Source organism: Ambystoma mexicanum, chromosome 3p, assembly GCF_040938575.1.
Source record: "Ambystoma mexicanum isolate Mex_15411 chromosome 3p, UKY_AmexF1_1, whole genome shotgun sequence".
Classification (NCBI taxonomy): domain Eukaryota; kingdom Metazoa; phylum Chordata; class Amphibia; order Caudata; family Ambystomatidae; genus Ambystoma; species Ambystoma mexicanum.
In genome coordinates this window covers 1,126,250,570-1,126,268,091 of record NC_090925.1, presented here as the reverse complement: position 1 = coordinate 1,126,268,091, position 17,522 = coordinate 1,126,250,570, and the positions used below count along the sequence as shown (strand labels likewise).

Sequence of the window (17,522 nt, the reverse complement as noted above, 5' to 3'; positions counted from 1 at the left end):
GATGCCTAGGCTTGATGCCAACCCGCAAAATAACATATGTATGTCTGCTGCATATGGGTTCAACGGTTATGTGGATTGAAGGTGGGCGGCCAGCGTGAGGGAGGATGCTGGCCGGAGACATGTGGTGTGACAAGACAAGGCACAGGAAGACTATTCAATGGAGACACACTAGATTCATTTAAAAAATCAAAACAACCATTGTTAAAATATATGTTGGGTTTTATTTTAGATCTTAATTTCAATTGAACATAAATAATAAACATTACACATTGTAAAGTTCCGGTTGCAGCACATCCAGGGAAAATCCGCGGTATTGTCCACTGTCGCTGGGGAAATGTTGTCTAATGGCAAGTACCGCACAGGCAGGTATTACTCTCCGAACGGGGTGTCCGAGCCTCCCGTGAAGCCACCAAGTGAAGCAACGATAGGCCACCAGCCTGTACCACCTGTGAAAAAGAAAGATGCAAACTGTATTAAAATGACAAAACTTTCTTATCACTGTCGATTCAGGTAAAAAATGTCATTCTGCTTTGAAAAAAATTCTATCTAGAAAATGCACAATATGGAACCAATTTACATGCATTCGAATGATATGTAGATGTAATTTTATATGTGGGAGACGACCATGAAATAGTAGTGGCATCACTGACATCACAACCAGAGTATACTTACTCGTTACCCGGATTACGCGGACGAACAGTGCCGCGAAGTTCGTGCATAAGCACCATCATCATCCTCAACACGGTCCGTGAGAGGCAGGCTTCCCTGAACTCTGGCAGCTCGGTGATGCATTGCGGACTTGGCTCGCCTTCCGAAATGTAGGCCAAGCTCCCGGAATTTTCACGGCAGCAGCAGTTCTCCTCCTCAGTTGGCATTAGCTCGCACCGATTGCACGTGCACCAGGTGGAGACGCCGTCCATGCGACATGGTCCAGGCTCTTCATCCGTTGACTGGTCCTCCCAACTGCCGCCCGAATCCCCATCGTTTTCGCGTGCTTGCCTTTCCAGTAGTTCTTCCTCGGTGTACTCGGGCTCGTACATATACGGCATTATTGTAGCCATTGTGTGGTAAAGAAAGTAAAATAATTTACAGAGATGGTACAGGTGTTCACAAGGCCTAGAAGCGGCGAAGGTAGCTGACCAGAGCACAGAAACGAGTCACAGAATACTCAAAGTAACACAGAGAGAGTAATGGAATCGAAGATCTGCTGCTGTGTGTTGTGAAACGGTGTGTTTATACTTATTGAGGAAAGAGGCGTCCTGCCATTTCCATGGCGACACTTCATTAGCTGAGGCGCAGCGATTGTTGACACGAAACGTGCTTTGGCGTTGGGAAATGGGCGGTACGCGTCTGCTGATGTCAGGCTCAGGGGCGGGGGATTTGATTTAGTGCCGCAAAAGCAGGTGAGCCAGGTCGATGGGGGGAAATGATAGGATTATCAGAAAATGGCGGCTGATTTCGAGTGCGTTAATGGACGAAAAGTCGGGTAAGGTCCATAGGAAAGTTTTCTACGATCTACCGAGTTATGCTTAAAAGCACATGGCCGAACCGTAGGGACAATAAAAAAAAAGTCCCGGAACTATCCTTTAATTGACCATCACCCCGCCTTTCTGGGACCGCTCTGCTACACCGACCGCCGACTGCTCCTGGCCGCTGTTTCGTTTCTACCAGCTCCCGTTGCTCCTTTTCTGTGACGTGCTCCTCTCCCGCTCTGGTGTCTTCTTACACCAGCCCTGCGGCTCCTCTATCACTTCCAGCAGGCGCAGACGCTGCTCTTTCTCCACAGCTGTGCACTGCACCACACTGGCTCCTTATTCTGCACGCCCGCTTCCTTGCCATCTCGATGACAACGACGGTGACTGCTCCGCTCACTCTGTTGCGGCAGCCCCATGTACCAGCACCGCTGCCTCGTAGTCGCTGACCGCTTCCTCCTCAAGGCTCTCCCCAGTTCCAGGCAATGTTCAGCTGCTCAACCTCCTCTCGGGCACGCTGAATCCCCAGGACTCGGCTCAGCGTCCTCGCTGCTGCTGCTCCTGAACGCCTCTTCCTCATGACATCATGCAGCACTTCGAGATAAAAACCAGGCGTCCTTCTGCAAAATGAAAAATCCTTCTTGGCGTTGACGGGCGTCCTTCTGCTGCAGGCTGTAGTCTGTGCAGCCAGTGCCCACCGCTTATATGGGGCTTGTCCCGCCCCTTTCTTTTGTTGCCCTTTCGCTGGCTTTCCCAGTGTTTTTGGCGCGCTTGGACTTATCCCTCCTCCTAACCCAGGGAGGACAGAGGAGGAGGACCCTGCCCCGGTTATAGAGGTGCCTCCTCCATCTTGTTCTGTCTTTTTTCCGTCATCACCTCAATGTGCTTGCAACATTAAAAAAATATCTGTATAACCGGCCCTATGCCTTGGAAAATACGCATTTTTCCAAAACCTCTCAGACTAGGCAGCGCAGCAGCGCGGTTTGCACCAGATTTGTTTGCTTGTTTGCAAGTAGTGCTGCTGTATTGAAGTACTCAGCTAATGTGGCTTTGTAATTTTTTCCTTTAAATTTCTTCTGTGCCCATGCTGTATGTACCAACAAAAATCTGCGCTCTGCATGTTCTCGACATGGTGGTGTATGCGGTTTCTTAATTGTTGCAAGTTATTCAAGAAAAACTATCCAGCCTCTGTGCGTTCATTTGAAAAAACACACCCCACTCCACGTCCTGCGCATGCCATGGAGTTCGCAAGCCTTAGCTCTCATCTCACGCTGTTGCTTACCAGGCTCCTCACGCTGCAGTCCTTGTGTCAGTTTTCCTTCTGGTTGCTGCGGCAACCCTGGCTGGTTCCTTCCTTTCGTGAGCTTGGCTCTGCCCACCACAGACCGGCCTTTGTTCCTCTGCTGCTGGTCTGCGTCGCTCCCGGGTGGCTCCTCTGCTTCGCTGGAAACCTCTGGTGAGTCGCTTTTGTTCTGCCCTTGCCCATGATACTCGTCTGTATCCTTCTGTGCTTCTTCCCCGCAACCAACTTTTAGTCGGAACCCGGTGCAGCTCAATGTTTTTGGATGGGGGGGGGATGCTTGTATTTGTAAAATTCGTGTCTGTGGCCAGGTTAAACTTCCTGCTTTGGTGTTCTTGTTCGTAGCTAATTGCAGGGTTAAACCAGAGCAAGGCAAAGCTCACGATCTTGTAAACTGCATATATTGAAAACCGAAGCAAGGCAACGCTCACGGTCTTCTAAACTGCATACATTGAAAACCGGAGCAAGGCATAGCTCACTGTCTTGCTAGAGAGAAACAGGCCCATGTTTCAAAAAAGAAAAGTATTCTGCGTGTGCAGATTACTTGTGGTGCTCCGTACGGAGTACCACTGCTTCTGTTTCCTTGCTGCTTAGGCAGCTCCTTATATCCTAAAGGATTTGCCCCAGGCTATGTGTGTAAGTGGGAGTGGCTTTCCACGCCCCCGGCCGGCTGGTGCCGATGGCAGTTAGCACCTCATGGTGTCCATTGTTGGTCACCTGTTGTGACGTCCTGCCTCCCTGATCTCCTGTGTGGGTGCGGCACTTGCTAATGTGCCTTGGCACCCTGCTATGGCCCTCATCCTGCCTGTCCTCCTGCAGCTGGGTGAGAGGGGAGGGGTTTGGGGCTGACCCTGTGTCTGCAGTATGTGTTCTGTCTCTTCCCCTTCCCCTATGGCCTCCTTGCCCCGCAGGTTACTTGTCTGTGCTCTCAAGCTGTGGGGTGCCCCCTCCGCAGCACTGCATACAACAATGATTGCTGTGAAAGGCATTATACTGTAGAACTCTACCACATAGAAGCAGTGTGTGATTTGCCTAGTGAACCGTTCACACTACTTCAGCTATAATATGCCATATGTGTACCCTTGAGGGGTAGGTGACTGCCTCAGGACGTCAGTAAATGCAGCCTGTAACGTATGCGTCCTGCACATTTAATGTCTGGAATTAAATGCTTTTGTTTCAGTGTCATGAGACTGCCAGCATGGGGCAGTTCCTAAGACCGCCCAGAGCCTCGGACCGTTTCTATTGAAAAGGTTGAAAGGCCATGGCACCATCCCTTGCAGTAACTATTGGTGGCAAGGCATCTGCCTGGTGGCTTTTAGGGGGGAGATAAAGGGGCATCCGGGGCAAGGCAGGAAATGTAAAAACGCCTCCCCTAGCAACAGGGAAATGAGCTATTACAGAAACTTGTGTGCTCGCTTCGGCTGATCGCACCTCACCTCTACCTCGCAGCGGCCTACCAAGCACTCACAGAAGTTATAAGGAGAAATGTTTTCTTTATTTTATGGCTGTAGCTCCTATACATGCAGTCGGCTTGCAACTAGCAAGAGCTTTCAGCTTCGGGAGGCTGTTCCCTAGGGGATATCCCATTTACTGACCACTACAGTCTCCAATAGTGACACTAAGGTACTGGGCAGAGTGATGGAAGGTGTGGCTTCATAGGGGAAGGTTTGTCCAATAGAAACATTGAACTTTCACTATCCTTGTGTTAAACACCAGTGAAGTCTCCTTTGGGGCCTTGTGTCCAGTTCTTGGAGGGGCCCATCTGCATGTTTGTCCAGTTTTGGGGATCCACATTTAGATCACAGTGCCTTGTTGTGGGACTGGCGCTTCTGCAGTATTCTGCCCAGTTCTGAGTCACTCATTTTTAGTTTTGGCTATTAGGTGGCGCTGAAAGCACTACCTATAAAGCGGAAACTATTGTCATTAAAATAACTTCAACATGAGAGCTTGAAAAAAGGGGCTTTGGATGCAGGTTTGTAATGCTTTTTAATGCAGGTTGACATATGAGGATGGATTTCTGGTAGTTTGGCTATGTGATGAGAAATTAACAAAAAGAATATAGGAGTGGTGGGCACCACAATAGTTTTTATAGTTGTACTAAATGTTCAGAACTCTTAATTAAAATGTTAAGGTTTTAGCCTGGAGCTGCCAGTCCAAACTGGTCCTATAGCACAAGGACCTCTAATAACCACAAAACGAAAAACAAGGCAACGTTGCCTTATTATAACTGGCACTTCTCAGTTGGCCCCCAATCCTAGGGGCTGAAATGTTTCAAAAATGTGTATTTCCCTCTCATTAATCACTCCACTCGTAAATTAAGTTGAATCATCAGTTGAATCCATGTAGTTATAGCCAGGAATGTTTATTCACATTCCCGTTTAAACACATAGTGTAATAGCACTTATTTGCAGTGTGCCATGTTGAGCGATCATTTTATGCCTTCTATATACATTTTGCCAATGCATTTCGGTGAAAATCTTCATCAGGGCTGAATATAGGCTCTTGATTACATCATCAAGCTATTCATAATTACATTGTATGCACCATCATTGTCAATGCCAGTTCATTTCATGTTCCATATTCAATACATTAACAAGTTTGTATTTTAACACATAACATTAATTATGATGTCCCACGAATGTTCAATTGTTGAGAAAGTGAAACAAAAACAAAAAGTGCGATTTAGTTTCAACGTTATGTACTCTGTGTGCATAAGTTCTAAAGGACTAAAGTATGTCCTACCTGATCGCATAGAATACAGTGTTTCTACAATTCTACGTATTAAGCCGCATGATGTTACGTTCTTCTATTGTGTGTTAGAATGCTTTCGGCAGTATCGCTGTTTGTGTTTCTGGCTTTCAAGTGCGTATAAAAACGCATGTGCCGATCCTGTCTCTGCTAGATAGACAGGCATCTTCATTAGCCACCTTATCATTTTGTAATTCATCGTTTGGATCAGACGGCGAGAACACGCCGATGCTTACCTCACGTTCAGTGTCGTTCTGCAAGCCGCAGAGAGGAACGCTCGCGCAGGCTTTTGTGCATGTATTTAAGGGTTGTCATGGAGGTGGTTGCGAGGCGCCGTGGTCCGGTCTAGGGAGCCGGTGCACGTACGCCTCGCGCCCCTCCCCCGCGTGCTTACCCTGGGGCGGGGACGTCTCCATGGCAACCTCGTGTTACTTGCGGCACTAAAGCGAACTGACTGTCAGAGCTGTTTCTGTTCAAATAACATTGTGCCAAAGAATGATAATAATGCCTATCTTTTCTTATACAAATATGTAGTGGCTTCATCAAACTCATGAATATTCAAATTAATGGAGGCTCATGTGTAATTAACTGACAGCTGGGCTGTCTGTAATGTTCCTATTAGCGTTGTGCTAGTCAAGACGTCAAGAGTCTATATACGTCAATCCCACATGATCTAAGTAATGAAGCTGTAGAATGGATACTTCTCAAAGCAGAGGAAATACCAGCGCAAAAAGAATTCATAATGGCACTACTGGAATTTATCAATAACAATTTGTACTTTCGATACAAAGACACATACTACCTCCAGGTAGCTGGCACAGCAATGGGGGCCACCGTGGCTCCACTCTATGCTAATTCATTCATGCACAAATTTGAAACTGAATACGTTTCACTCAATCAACGGTGGCAACAACATCTGGGAATTTGGATTAGATAAATTGACGACATTTTGGAGCATGGAAAAGTAGTGAAACATAACTACTTGAATTTTTTGATTACCTGAATAATAAGGACACAAGAATTCAGTTCACACATGAATACTCCCGAGAATGTATACACTTCCTAGATGTACAAATTAATATAACCAACACAGGATACCAGACAACCATTTTTCGAAAACCCACAGATCGGAATAATTTGCTTCAAAGATTAAGCTTTCATCAGCCAAGTCTCATCAAAAACTTACCGTATAGCCAGATGCTTTGTGTAAAGAGATTAGTGAGTGATCCTTTAGAATATGAAAAGGAAATCAAAGAAATGGGCAAAAGGTTTTTGGATCATGGATACAGCCAAGAAGAGGTGACTGTAGCAGAATCACGCATAGCCACCCAAAACAGGGAGGATCTGTTGAAAATGAAGACCAAGAAAGATGATTCTCCCCGTTTGGTGTTCATGTTTAAATATTCAAGACAGAGCAATTGCATCAAAACTATCATTAAAAAACACTGGAACACAGTGACTTGTGATCAAAGAGTAGAACATCTATTTAGAGATATTCCAACATTTGCCTATCAACAGAGCCATAATCTCAAGGATAAACTTGTCAAGACCAGACCAGCACAAAAAAGAAAGGAGAATCTCTGAACCATCCCTACACAGGAGAAACAATAAGACTAAAATGTTTTGCAACATGTGACTCCCACAATGTGATATACACTATAAAATGCCCTTATGGCTTATATTATGTTGGACAAACTGTGAGAATGGCAAAAACAAGATGGAATGAACATAGATCTTGTATATGTAACAACAACAAGACCTCGGCTGTGGCAAGACACTTGCATGACAAGAAACATAACTTGACACAGATTTGATTTGCTATTCTTGAAATAGTGGAAAAGAGAGATCCGCATGAGAACTTCCAGAAAACAATGGATCAATGAGAAACCTTCTGGATCGACCGCCTGAGCTCCCTGATACCAAGAGGAAGGAATGAGGAGCTTAACTATATGTGTTTCTTATAAATCAATTGGAGTCTCAACCTTTAAAATATTTCTAGTTGAATAATACAGATAGGTCATATTTCCTGATTGTTTATTTTCAATACCTATAGAAGTTACTATATCCTGTAATGGGGATGTTGAGGTCTAGACTGAGACCCACTTATTTCAATGTATTGACTTTGGTCCAAGACACTAGAACCAGTAGTTCAATTACAGAAGATCTCTAGGTGGACCATTTCTGCTTGCTTTTATATTCCACAATTGATAATTTGTGATTTGCATATTTGTGCTATTCTTTGTTAGATCCATTGCCTTCAATCTCAGAGACATGAGTCTTCAATCAGCCTTTATACACACACCATTAGTGTGATATTATTGATGTAAAGAAAAATAATTTTCATGAGTTTGATGTAGCACCAGTCACTACAAGTTTGTAGATAGTAAAGAGATGGACATTATGATTTAATGCACAACGCTAATAGGAACATTACAGACAGCACAGCTGTCAGTTCATTACACATGAGCCTCCATTAATTCGAATATTCATGAGTTTGATGAAGCCACTACATATTTGTATAAGAAAAGATAGGCATTATCATCATTCTTTGGCACAACGTTATTTGAACAGAAACAGCTCTGACAGCATAGCTGTCAGTTCGCTTTAGAGCCAAAAGTAACACGAGGTTGCCATGGAGACGTCCCCGCCCCAGGGTAAGCATGCAGGGGTGGGGCACAAGGCGTACGTGCACTGGCTCCCTAGCCGGACCATGGCGCCTCACAACCGTCTCCATGACAACCCTTAAATACATGCACACAAGCCTACGCGAGCGTTCCTCTCCGCGGCTTGCAGAACGACGCTGGAACGTGAGGTAAGCATTGGCATGTTCTCGCCGTCTGATCCAAACGATGAATTACAAAATGATAAGGTGGCTAATGAAGATGCCTGTCTATCTAGCAGGGACAGGATCGGCACATGCGTTTTTATACGCACTAGAAAGCCAGAAACACAAGCAGCGATACTGCCGAAAGCGTTCTAACACACAATAGAAGAATGGAACGTCATGCGGCTTAATACGAATTGTAGAAACACTGTATTCTATGCAATCAGGTAGGACATACTTTAGTCCTTTAGAACTTATGCACACAGAGTACATAACATTGAAACTAAATCACACTTTTTGTTTTTGTTTCACTTTCTCAACAATTGAACATTCGTGGGACATCATAATTAATGGTATGTGTTAAAATACAAACTTGTTAATTTATTGAATATGGAACATGAAATGAACTGGCATTGACAATGATGGTGCATACAATGTAATTATGAATGGCTTGATGATGTAATCAAGAGCCTATATTCAGCCCGGATGAAGGTTTTCACCGAAATGCATTGGCAAAATGTATATAGATGGCATAAAATGATCGCTCAATGTGGCACACTGTAAAAAAGTGCTATTACACTATATGCTTAAACGGGAATGTGAATAAACATTCCTGGCTATAACTACACAGATTCAACTGATGATTCAACTTAATTTACGAGTGAAGCGATTAATAAGAGGGAAATACACATTTTTGAAACATTTCAGCCCCTAGGATTGGGGGCCAACTGAGAAGCGCCAGTTACAATAAGGCAACGTTGCCTTGTTTTTCGTTTTGTAGTTTGGCTATGTGTCCCACCCATTTAACACCCATCGCTAAGTGAAATCTGTAGGTTTCTTCTCCCATTCCTACCCATCTCCACCCACAAGACACCTCTTTTTGCACTCTTTGGCTCATTTTCTACTGTGTGGCGAATTTGTCAGCCATGTTTCCTTCCAAAATGGTGGCTGCCATCTGTTAATGGTATTTAAAAGTTATTTGACTTGATTGATGCTTTAAAATATATTTATTGCAGCTTTCAAGTTATGTGACACATTTTGCAGTATTTTTTATTAAAAATAAACAAGTTTTGGTTTCAAAAATGGCACTAAAAATGTACATCTAGTGACTTGTGTGGGATTGGTCAGTGTTTTAATGTAAGCAGAACCTGATTGGCTGTGCAGTGTGTGTTTGTTTCTATAATGTGATTGGCTCTCAAGTATCTGCTTTCTTTCCATGCGGCAGCCATTTTCGTTCAGCTAATCCTGGTTTGCAGCAGAAGTTTCTGGAGGAGGAATGCACCGGATGAGCCAGTGTGAGGCCACCTCTTCCCAGCATGACCCCTGGCGGGCGCAGATGCGGCTGTGTGGGAGGGAAGCAAAGGGAAGGTCTCTGGACCACTCGCTGCTGCTGGCGTTTTAAATGAATTGAAGAGGCCATTAAGCAGACCCACTTTAACTTGAGTGAGAGCACTCAGCTTTATTCTGCGGTCACAATGTTTTGTTCCTTGGCATTGCTGTGCTGTGATGACACGTTTCTTCTCTGTATATTCACAGCCCAGTGCATGCATGTGTGTCTGTATGCTCTGACCTCAAATGAAAGGTTGTCATTTCTCTAGGGAATATTTGGTAATGCTCTCCCTCCCTCCCCCCCGCCCCTGTCAAGCAGGTGTTTGGTCGGAGCTTAGAGAGGATTGGAAGCTTTTTTATTGCGCTTTGTGTGCTGGTACGGGTCTCGAGTATGTGGAGTGCAGGGCCTTTGTAGAGCTGAATAACCATCAGGTTTTTTTTTTTGGGATGGACAAATATCCACTGCACAGTCCAAAGTACGCATATCTCCTCCTCTCCCGTCGCCCTCTTCTCAGCAGGAACTTCTGCTCTCCCTTCTTCCATACCTGTTTGCCTGAGGTAGACAAGTTCCCTGTCCCTTCCTCGCTGCCTTGTTCGCTCGTGCATTCCCCTCCTTGCATTTGTGAATAGTGGGTCCCAGGAATGGCCGTCATGTTCTATATGCACATGTCATCCCAAAGAATGAGAAACAAAAGATGTACCTCACTGTTCGGCCAACCACCAGGCGTTCCAGTGTATCCCACATATGGAAAAAGATATTGGGCCTCATTACCGGGTTGGAGGTAACCTTGCTGGTAAAATGGGCAATTACCAGTAATTGCCTTTTCGCAGGTGCCGGAATCGGGTGATCCCCATGGGAATTGGGATGCCTGTAGCACCGGCACTATTCATGACGGTGCCTGTGCTACAGGTATGCTGTGCTCACGGGTGCCTTTCATTCCGCCAGTCAGACCTGGCAGAATGAAAGGCACCTGCAAGTACAACTCAGAGTTTGCCAGTACAATGGTACTGGCAAGCTTACCAGTACTATTGTATCCGGGCCTGCAAGCTCGTAATGAGGCCAATTCTCTCAGATGACCATTTAAACTGTATCCAGTTATGTTATGTTACTTTGCATTTATATAGCGCCTTATGTACCATTGGTATGGTCTGAAGGCGCTGGTAGGTTGTACACCCTCAGGAACCGAAGTTCAAGTCAGTAGAGAGAGTAGAGAGAGTCAAAAGTTGCGTGTGAGCACCGGATATGTGTGCAGCTGGTGTGGCAATCGTGTGATAGCTGCTTCTTAGCGGTAGGTGTGGTGGTTGAGAGATCAGGAGTATGTAATTGTTCTGGCAGGTTGTAATCCAGACCGATTCTGGCTGCGTTAGGACTGTGGAGAACGCCCAGGCTGGAGGGTGTGTAATCAGCAGTGTTTAGTTAGGGTGATGGGGAGTATGAGGCAGATGATGGTATGAGAACAGCTATACTGAATGGTGTCATAGTATCGCTGTGTTCTATTTGAGTGGTGGTGTAAAGAAGAGAGTAAGCGTGGAGAAGTGAATATGGTGGTTTAGGCCTCTTGTGATCGAGCCCACTCCAGTAGTTCCATGTGCTCCATCCGTTCCGTGTACTACGATTGTTCCGAGCATTACGACAATTCAAGCACTCAGACCGTTCTTTTCGATGCTCTTTCAGATGTTCCATGCCCTCCAAACCATTCCATGTAAGTCACACCATTCTATGCATTCCAATCCGTTCCATGCACTCCAATCCGTTCCATGCACTGCAATCCGTTTCATGCACTCCAATCCATTCCATGTACATCAACCATTTTATGCACTCCAATCATTTTATGCACTGCACCTTTCATTCGTGCTACTCACGATATCCTTCATGCATCATCAATCCACGTTCCATCCATTTAGCGGGTTAGACCCATTTCACACGTTCCATCCACTTCAGCCGTTCTACCCACTTCACTGGTTCCACCCACTTCACCGGTTCCACCCCCTATACCGGCTCCAAACACATCACTCGTTCATCCACCTACTTCATCCGTTCTATCATTTCACCCGTTCCACCCACTTCACCCATTCTACATCAGTTCATCCGTTCCATCCACAAATGTTTTCTGCTAGGGGACAGGGGAACGAGTACCCCCCACACCCCTTGCTTGTTGTAATGGAACAATTGCAGTGCTGTTGTGCGTTAGAATCGAACACCTTTCCTTGAAGGGATTTTAGAGCGAGAAATATGGCTTAGTTCCAGACATTTAAGTGGTCCTTTTCCTGAGAAGGCCAAAGACTGTGCTGATAGACTTCGACAATGGTCTCCACAACAGGAGTGTTGTTATAACTATTTGGTGAAGGCGGCTGAAAAGGAGACACGATTAACAGGTTCTCTGTGGAGTTCCAGACTAGCAAGTCTTGAACTTGCTTTGGAATTTAATTTTCCATTTCCTGATAATGCAACAGCTGGTTCCAGGTGCAAGCAAGAGGCAACTGGACCGTTCTCAGACGGAGCCTTGCAAAGCAAACTAGGTTTATACAGGAAGCCATTAGCCCTAAGAGCCTTTGAAACCACCAAGCGGTTAGAGGCTGATGTATATTGAACTTTACGATGGTTTGTTGAATTGCTTCCACCCTTTCCAGGGGTGGAAAGGCTCTGTAGAGTAGTATCTATAACTGCTCCTAGGAATTGTATCCTTTGTGAAGGGACGAGTTTGGACCTCGACACATTTATGGAAAACCCTAGGTTGAAAAGAGTGGCAAGTAAATTGCATCTTTTGAAGCAATTCCTCCAGAGACTGCCCTGAGAAGCCAGTCGAGTTAAGGATATAGATGTACTGTCCTTTACCAAAGGTAGACTGCCACTGAAATTTGGAAAAACCATGGACGCAGAATTGAGCCCGAAGGGTAGACATGTTAACTGGTAATGAGACCTTCCTGTGGTGAACCGACGCTGGTCTTTGAAGATGGGAATGTGACGATAAGCATCCTGTACATCTATAGATGTCATCCAATCGTTCAGCAGATTCTAGCCTGCATTCAATTGTTTAACCATATGGAAGGTTTCGATTAACTGCGATTGGTCGAGATCTGAAAGGTCCGAAATTGGTCAGATCCGGCCGGTTTTCTTTGAGATCAGAAAGTAATGGAATAAAATCCCTGACCTAATTCCTCTTGATGAACCAAATCTATTGCTCCTAAGGAAAGGAAATTTTGGATCTCTTCCAGGAGCTCCAGGAAGGATTTTGAGCATTCGGGGAGAGGATGGTGGAATAGCCGGAAGGGCAAGACGGTAACCATAATATTCAGGACACATTCCTCTGGAGTAATGGGTTTCCAAAGGGGAAGAAAGTTGGACACCCTCCCTGCTACCAGCGATGTATGCTCCTCAATAGTAGGAGCGGAAGGTATGTACATGCCCGGAAAGTAGACCTCTTGTGTTCCTGTTGATGGCTTTGAAGAGCCACGTGTCTCATGACTGGATCAGGTTAATTGGTAACAAAGTCCAGCAGTGATTACATTACTAGTGACAACACGACATAGCCGCATTAGCCATGAAGCAAATTTGCTTTCCTGCACAAAGATGCGCAGACACACACAGGTGTACACAAAGAACATTTTCGCACCTTTCTATAGATAGAAGACAGATTCATGTACATACTGTCAAAAGCCTCTACTTTACACTAGCAAAATGCAGAAATACAAGGAAGCCAAGCAAACACGGACCACGTTTGAAACCGTTTTTATCGCAACTAACCATAAGGAACTAACTAACCTCTAAATAAGATATTAGAACTTAAAGGGAAAACATAGAATGACTGTAGTGAATTTGCATAAAGCCATAGGCCTCAAAACATGGAAGAAGAGATGCAGGCTCTGAAGCACAAAGTACAGAGACGGTGTTCGCAGCCAAGGACAAGGGCGGGTGGAAAATTCCTGCTTCCTGAGGCGGTGAGCCACTTGCTAAATACAGGATAAAATCCTCAATAATTGCACACAGGCTCAGTTTTGGGGTCCTCGCACACGTGACCCAGTGGAACCGAACTTTGGCCATTTACTCATGGTGCCGAGAGGAGCTGTTCCCAGCGAAAGCAGACGGGATTGTTGGATGTGTTGTCCACCGATAATTGCAACCTACAGGCACTCTCTCAGGCTAGGTGGTCATATCAGTGGCAACAATGGGGACATACAATCTTTCTCATTACCTTGAAAAGTTACACCAAGTGCTGAGAACAGAAAAGGGTCCCAACCCTGGGGGGACCCGCTCCAGCCAATCCAGACGCTCGGCCAATGGTCATCATGCGACCCTGCAACAAAGTAATAGATCATTTTTGGGGAAGTCTCAGATGAAGCCACCTGACATGGTGAACCAATAGCATAATTAACATAGGTGATTTCTATAGGTGTTACCACCCAAGCCACCCAATGGGGATGTCCCTTAGGTTTATGCGGATGGATTGGTGTTCGTAACGTCACCAAGGAATAAAACCGCGTGACACAGGCTCAGACGATGAGATTGCTGGAGCGTTTGTTGTTTCCTGTATGATCCTTGTCTTTTGGAGAATAAAAACAGTTTATTTGCCCCTTAGATGAGTTCTCCGTTATTGCCGGGGGAAGGGTTTGGATGGGCACCAAATACTGTGCTAGCTTGTGGTGTTTTGGATGCGAATAACCCCTTCCTCCGGTATACTATTACCCTTGTGACTGGCTTCCTTGGAGCTGTTCCTTCATCTGCAGTAAATATCACTGCTGGCTGTCACCGCCGTGTCATCATGAAACTGTTCAGTTCTGAAAATGGCTGACGCATCCCTCAAACCACCTCACAGGCAGCCAGCTGCATGTCCTCCCATACTTCCCAGTTGCATCCTCTTTATGCTCCTGTCACCAACCAATGTTCTCCTCTATGTGCTGCACTAGAAGCACCCTTTCTCCACTCTGTTGCCTCCTCTCTTCCTGTGCTCCCCGAAGAAGTGATTTCTATATCTTTGTTGTGGCATAAGCCCCATCTCACTGGTCTGTGTGTCTTTGTGCTCCCACGCAAGCGCCCTGTCTCCTCTTTTGGGCTGCATCTAGAAGCCCTCTTTCAGTGCGCATTGCAGAAGCCCCCATTTTCCACCCTGCGCTCCCTGCACATACTCTCCTGAGAACCCAATCTCTGTGCACCCTCGGAATTGCCTACTTCATCTACATGTTCCCTGCTGAAGGGCATGCCGTCCTCCACGTTCTCACTCTCCTCTTCCTGGGCTAGGCATAGGCGCTTCATTTCATATTCTGGTGGACCCTGCAGAAGCTCACACACTTCTCTCTTTACTCCCCTCAGTAGCACTTTCGTGTCCCGCGCCCTAGTGTTTCTGTGGCAGCCCCATGGCCAAGAGGGTTCCGTGGGCGAATAGAAATGGGTGTCTGACTAAGCTCAACAAGCTGTAGCCTAGCTGTAGTGGGATCCTATCCAGCTACTTTCAAGCAGGGACAATTTCAAAGACCTCATTGTAGCATCATTGGCTCACCTATAAGTAGCGGGGTCAAGCTCGGCCTCTACCTCTGCCAGAAGTTAGAGGGACGTTGCTATCAAACAATAGCAACGATAAGGACACAATAGAGCAAGCAACAGGAAAGATACTTATAGTGAAAATGTATTAAATAGTTAACCCCAGAAAGGTCAAATGGGAAAATTCAGTATACTGGAAAGTGATTACATATCAAAAGGCACTACATATTATCTCATTGGGATTAAAAAAAGACCCACACAACTCGTATGCTAAAACATTCAAAACCTAAATCAAGAAGAAAATAAACACCACAAATAGCCTGTAACATATTTAAGCGACCCCCAGATGGTCTCAGGCAGTTGGGTTATACAAATAGTCGTCCAAGTGGGGGAGAAGTTAGCAGCAGCAGGCTGACTACTCACACAGGCTACTTTGGGTGTTGCATCTCCTTGTGGGTTGATGCCATTGTCTGCTTCCCTTTTTTTAAAACGATGAAGAAAAAGATTCAGTTCAGGCTTAATGATGATGAAAAAATAAGCCCTTCCCCTTGGCATTTCTAGGACTACGTGGCTCCTGCTGCTGCAATGCTAACTTGGGTCTCCAAACAGAAATGAAGAAGGCCTCATTATCCCTACATTTGCCATTGTAAGACTGGCCTAACTCAACCTGGAAAACCAATCTCCACTCATGAGGGGCCATACTCTGGACAGGGTGTCTCGAAAGATCTTCAAAGGGTATCTTCCTAAAGTGGCGGCACTCAGCTTGCCATCAGCATTGTCACTAGTGAGGCTAAACGCATTGGTGACTGGCTGGTGCCCGGCTTCCCAAGTGTGCATGTTATTTTAAATGCAGAGCAAGCACATGCATCTAGCCAGAGAGAGACAGGAGGAGAGAGTGGCATGGGGGCTCATGTGGATCTCATATGGCAGCTCCTATCTAACAAGCAGCATTGACAATGCTAACAGTTTAGGCTTTTGTGTAGGCATGGGAAAGGCATTTGACAGGCACTGCTGTAGTGGTATTAACTGGCCACCAATGGTAGCAGCAATAACATTGTGCGAGTACCTGGGCATATATAATAGCAGTGCCTGGCAAATGCCTAATACATATACACAAGCCAAAACTGTTGGCTTTGCTAATGTTTGTTGTATATTTATGGAGGCCCCATCTAGGGCGTGGCCTCCGGTTTTAGAAGTCACACCTGCATTATTGGCGTGAGTTCTGGAGACCTCATTTGGAGTATTGTGCCCAATAGTCGAGGCATCATCTGGAGTAGTGTCTCAAGTTTGATACCACAGCCCTAGTGTTGTGGCCGGTCCTGGGTGACCCCTATGTAGTGTTGCGTCCATTTGTGCAGGCCTCATCTTGTGTATAGTGATAGTCCCCACATTTGGAGGCTGATATCTGCAATGCTGTGCCCATCTCTGAGGAACACGTGGAATACTGTGTCTAGCTCTGGTGGCCTCATAGGGAGAACTGTATTCAGCTCTGAAAACTGGGATTTTAGTAATATATCCAGTTCTGGGGGCTGCAAGTGGAGTATTGTGTCTATTCACTGCAGTCTACAGTCAAATTGCTCTCTTCCCTTTTGTTCTCTGGTGAACAGTCACATTGTGCTAAACTCTTTATGTCCCATCTCCAACATATATGGCGAGGGAGGGATTACAGGCTGTTATTTAGAATAGTGCAAAGCGACATAATTGTGATAGCAAGTGCTATATCAAAAAAGATTAATTATCAAATGCCTGAAACCGCTTTGTTGCAGCGACAGCACTAAATAGTGGAATTGGAACGGATCTGGGACAGGCTCAGGGTGCAATGTTTCTGATAGCAAAAGCAGAACTCGTGGCAGTGTGAAAAACCAGAAGGTGTCTCCCTAACTAGTCCCAGGGGATCTGTCATTCATGTGGCTAGGACACGGCCATCGCTATTGGATCCAGTTCCTGGGGGTGGACCAGTGAGGGAGGATCACCTGGATGGGGGTCCTCGTGGAGTGGAAGTGGGACACCAATGGATGAGACACGGTATCCCCCTTCTTATAACACCTTTTCCCCATTCTACCCCGTAAGATACTCAACCACTGTACCCCCCCCCTTTCTGACATGAACACTTTTGTACACCCCGAATGAAGACGGACAACCACCAGACCCGTTTACCTGACATGTCCCACTACAAGGGTCAGGCAAAGTCAGGCAATTGACCAGAATCACACACACCTGACGGCCCTTTCCCTTCCCACAGGGATAAAAGGTGGAGTACGAGAGCACAATACGAGCAAGGCATACCGCACAACGAGAGAGCTAACTCAGCAGGGCATTTCAAGAGGAGGAGAAAGACGATGCAAACGGAGCGGGTGACAAGGAGAGACACGA

The 17,522-nt window shown here is 45.8% G+C and overlaps 1 long non-coding RNA gene across 1 annotated transcript in view; it reads left to right on the top strand.

Annotated features, from left to right (window-relative positions):
- The first annotated feature begins 2,760 nt into the window (after positions 1-2,760).
- Positions 2,761-17,522, top strand: part of LOC138579825 (uncharacterized) — an 84,035-nt gene continuing 69,273 nt past the window's right edge. Inside the window, exon 1 of the long non-coding RNA XR_011304138.1 lies at positions 2,761-2,928. This is a non-coding gene — a long non-coding RNA (uncharacterized lncRNA). The remainder of the gene's footprint in view (positions 2,929-17,522) is intronic.